The sequence below is a fragment of the Gekko japonicus genome, unplaced genomic scaffold (genome assembly GCF_001447785.1).
Source record: "Gekko japonicus isolate JY-2015 unplaced genomic scaffold, Gekko_japonicus_V1.1 scaffold25, whole genome shotgun sequence".
Taxonomy (NCBI): Eukaryota; Metazoa; Chordata; class Lepidosauria; order Squamata; family Gekkonidae; genus Gekko; species Gekko japonicus.
Window position 1 is genome coordinate 2152404 of NW_015171502.1, and position 5028 is coordinate 2157431.

Consider the following 5028-nt stretch of genomic DNA (forward strand, 5'->3'; position numbering starts at 1 on the left):
AGAGAGAGAGAGAGAGAGAGCAAATAGAAGGAAGGAGGGAAGGAAAAGCATGGCTTCCCTTTGCTTCCCCAGCCGCCCTGCTAGGAGCCACACAATATGTGTGAAAGACCCTCACGTGGCTCCAGAGCCACAGTTTGCCCAAAGTCACCCAGCTGGCTTTTGTGGCAGTCGGGATTCGAACCTGGCTCTCCCACATCCCAGTCTGACCCTCTAACCACTACACGACTCACTGGGTTAATATAGCCCCAGTCATAAACTCGAAACACAATTTTTGATCTGTTGTAAAAAGTTGCTATTGCGACACTGTATATAATTCGAAATATCAAGATAAATAGTCCTACTAATGCCTGTCAAATGGGTTGTTTATCACGCTCTCCTTCTAAGGAACTCAAGGCGTCCGACCTTCTTCCTCCTCCATTTTACCCCGACCAATGATCTACCTTGTGAGGTAGATTTGGCTGCGTGACTGACCCAAGTTCACCCAGCAAGCTTCATGTCAGAGTTTGGGATTTGAACCCAGATCTCCTGAGACCCAATCTGATTCTCGAACCACTACATCACACTAACATTCAATCAAAGTGCTAACATCTTGCTCCAGAATCTCTTTAGATCAAAGCAACAACAAATAAAACACCCTCTGAGCATACACAGAGTGTTTTCCAGAAAGCACAGCATCAGGCACATAGAGTTAGAAGATAAGAACCCTCCAGATTAAACCTTCTAGCAAGGATTTGTTGATTTAATAACCCCCCAGCCCCCCCCCCCACTCTTCTCTTCCTTGCATTAGTGATGCTCTGGAGCTGTACCAGAAATTAAGGAGTTACATGATAAACTGTTACCCTGAACAGTCACAAACCGAAAACTGAGATGCACTAATCAGTGTATTTAATGGTCAACAGGGCCAAATCTGTGGATCCAGGGAATGGAGCCTAAACAGGCAAGACAGATCTTTCTACAAACCTGAAAAATGGCCCCAGTTTGCAGAAAAATCTAAAAAAATGAAAAAACATACACTGAGGGGGTTAAAACCCGACAAAAGAAAAGGAACTGCACCTGTAATTTTAAGAAATGAATGCCCTCAGTGGCTGTTGCTAGGCAACCACAGCAGTATCACCACTCTTCAAGCCTTGGTTTCTGTCTGTAAAAGGCAGGGGAGAGGCAGAGCTCTTTCCAGGCCTGTTTTGGCCTTTAAGGGAGGACTCATCACGGCCAGGCCTGTCAGTAACCACCTGGAGACTTGCTACCACCCAACTTGCATGACTCACCCAGGCCTGACTGCTTGCTCCTGTTCAACAGCAGCTATCCCATGGAAGCCAGTGTGATGTAGTAGTTAAAGTTTCCGACTTACATCTGGGACATCCAGGTCTGAATCACTACTCTGCTATGGAAGCCCACTGGATGACCTTGGGCCAGTCACACACACTCCACCTAACCTAAGGTTGCTGAGACCAGTTGTTGAGAGCCAGTTTGGTATAGTGGTTAAGAGTGGCGGACTCTAATCTGGAGAACCAGGTTCTAATCTGGAGAACCGGTTTTGATTCCCCACTCCTCCACATAAGCCAGCTGGGTGGCCTTGGGTCAGTCACAGTTCTCCCAAGAGCAGTTTCTGTCAGAGCTTGCTCAGCCCCACCTACCTCACAGGGTGTCTGTTGTGGGGAAAGGCAGGGAAGGAGAGTGTAAGCCGCTCTGAGACTCCGAGTGAAGGATGAGGTATAAATCCAACTCTTCTTCTTTTTCCTTCCATAAAGCGGAGGAGAGGAGAATGATATAAGCTGCTTTGAATCTCCATTGTGGAGAAAGGTGGGGTATAGATGAAGTAAACAAATGATAAATATTGCTGAAGATTGGGAGGGCCAGATAAAGATAGGCTGGCTGATATGCGAGGAGGAGGGAAGGAAGCAGGAAATGGGGGAGGGGGCTATGGGGGCTGCCAGGGCAGTGGAAGGGGAATGGTGCGGGAAAATGTCGAGACAGTGTGTGACTGCAATAAAAAAGGCCAACACTATGCTGGGGATTATTAGGAAGGGAACTGAAAACAGATCAGCCAGTATCATCATGCCCCTGTATAAATTGATGGTGCGGCCTCATTTGGAGTACTGTGTACAGTTCTGGTCACCACACCTCAGAAAGGATATTATAGCATTGGGAAAAAGTGCAGAAAAGGGCCACTAGAATGATAAAAGGGTTTGAACACTTTCCCTAAGGAGAAAGCTTAAAGCGCTTGGGGCTCTTTAGCTTGGAGAAATGACAGCTGAGGGGTGACATGGTCGAGGTTTATAAGATTATGCATGGACAGGGGTCATTTTGTAGAAAAAGAGGTGCAGGAGCTCATTAGCACCGCTCAGGCTCCACTGGACTGTTTTGGATTGCTAGCTATTGGGGGGAGGGGATGTGCAGATCTGCCCCCACAGAGGAGGGAGAGCTTGTACCTGAAGGCAGGCTGGGGGGGGGGCTCTGCAACTTACCTGGCTGCTTCTTGCTCCTTATGGCCCGACTGAGGGCTGCTGGGAGCAGGGGGCGGGGCTTGTTGCATGTGCCTGCCCCCTGGGCTACTTACTGCTGGAGCTCTGCTCCTGTGCACTCCTGCAGGAAATGACCCCTGTATGGGATAGAGCAGGTCGAGAAAGAAGTACTTTTCTCCCTTTCTCACAATACAAGAACTTGTGAGCACTCCATGAAATTGCAGAGCAGTCGGGTTAGAACAGATAAGAGGAAGTCCTTCTTCACCCAAAGAGTGGTTAACACATGGAATTCACTGCCACATGAGGTGGTGGCGACTACCAGTGTTCCCTCTAAGCTGAGCTAGTGTGAGCTAGCTCACAGTTTTTTAGCCTCTGGCTCACACCTTTTTGTCTCAGCTCAGGAAGGACGGCTCCAGAGCAAACGGATTTATGCAGTAGCCAAATCACCTGCTCACAACTTTAATGCCAGTAGCTCACAAAGTAGAACTTTTGCTCACAAGGCTCCACAGCTTGGAGGGAGCATTGGCGGCTACAAGCACGGACGGCTTCAAGAGGGAATTGGATAAACATCTGGAGCAGAGGTCCATCAGTGGCTATGAGCCACAAGGTTTAGATAGGAACTCTCAGGCTGGGGTAGGTGATGCTCTGTAGTCTTGGTCCTTGGAGGTGGGGGCAACAGTGGGAGGGCTCCTAGTGTCCCACTGCTGGACCTCCTGATGGCACCTGGTATTTTTGGCCACTGTGTGACAGAGTGTTGGACTGGATGGGCCATTGGCCCTAATCCGACATTGGCTTCTCTGACGTTCTTAGGTTCTTATTCTCAAACCAAGCTTCTCTCCCCAAACAGAAGTCCCTTCCCTGCCTTGCTTTCTCATGCAACTGTTTACCCTGCAGTGGCCTCTCCTCCACACACTTCCAAGCCCAGAGGGGTTTTGTTCTTTGGGCTAAAGATAAGCCAGGAGGACAGCACTTGTCCTCTAATAGATGCTATTGCTTGGGAAAGACTTTGGTAGCGGGAGGGTGTGAAGTGGCAGCAAGAGAAGGATAGAGCCCCCCCCCCCAAGCCCCGCCCCCTGCTTTCAGCCACCCTGCTTCCAGCGCTCATTCAGCCAGGAGGAGGCAGGAGAAGAGGGAGGGTAAGTTGCTTCCTCCCCGCCTCTCCCCACCCCTGCCTGCCTGGGGCCAGGGAGGGCCTTGGCGGGGCTTCCTCGCACTCCCGCCGGCCTTGCAGGTCCACCGCCGGGCCCCTGATGTCAGGGGGTGTGGCATATGCTAATGAGTTATGCTAATGAGTTCTCCTAGCTCTTTTTCTACGAAATGACCCCTGCACTATATATTTATATGTATATTATTGTTGTATATGATGGGCCTCAAGTATAGCCAATTAAAGTCCACCAATACTGCTGGTAGCATAGATTTGCGTGAGTTGAATGTATGTCACTCCATCCTGTATAAATTTGTACAGGATATATATATAAGGATACAACATCTGGCCTTATATTGCATATACACTTAACATCTGATGTAAAAAACCCCACTTTTTTTGAATGTATGTCAAGTTTGTATTTTGGATTGTGACCACTGAGGAAGGCCCTTTGGGGCCGAAACGCGTTCGGTTCAGTTGCACAGCACTAACCCATCTATGTATGTATGTTGAAAAAATTTTCATGTCTGAATGTGAATATTTTTAATGAGTCTAAGTTTTTTAAAAAACGTGTGCACCTGAATAAATTTTGTATGTTTGTAATATTTAGTGTCAGCTTAACTCTTTTAATTAAATACCTGAACGCAGGAAGCTGCCTCCCACTGAATCAGACCCTTGGTTCATCCAAGTCAGAACTGTATTGTCTACTCAGACTGGCCGTGGCTCTCTGGGAGCACCTATTGGGGTGGACCAAGAGCCAGTTTGGTGTAGTGGTTAAAAGCATGGACTCTGATCTGGGAGAACTGGGTTTGATTCCCCCACTCCTCCTCCACATGCAGCTACTGGGTGACCTTGGGACAGTCAGAGCTCTCTCAGGGCTGTTCTCTCAAGAGCAGTTTCTGTCAGAGCTCTCTCAGCCCCACCTGCCTCACAAGGTGTCCGTTGTGGGGAGAGGAAGGGAAGATTATTGGTAAGCCGCTGTGATACCAGGAGTGAAGGGTGGGGTATAAATCCAATCTCTTCTTCTTCTGCCTAGGGAGGTGGTGAGCTCCCCCTCACTGGCAGTCTTCAAGATGCGGTTGGACAAACACTTGTCAGGGATGCTCTAGGCCAGTGGTGGCGAACCTTTTAGAGACCGAGTGCCCAAACTGCGACCCAGAACCCACTTATTTATCGCAAAGTGCCAACATGGCAATTTAACCTGAATACTGAGGTTTTACTTTAGAAAAAACAACTCATACATTAACTTAAGGTGATCCAAACAATGTAAGGAAAGCAATCCCAAATGCTTTCATTTACTTAAAATTATTTGGCAGAGAATTCGACACTTTAATGATGGTCTGGGCGGCTGGGGCGATGCCACGCGTGCCCACAGAGAGGGCTCTGAGTGCCACCTCTGGCACCCGTGCCATAGGTTCGCCA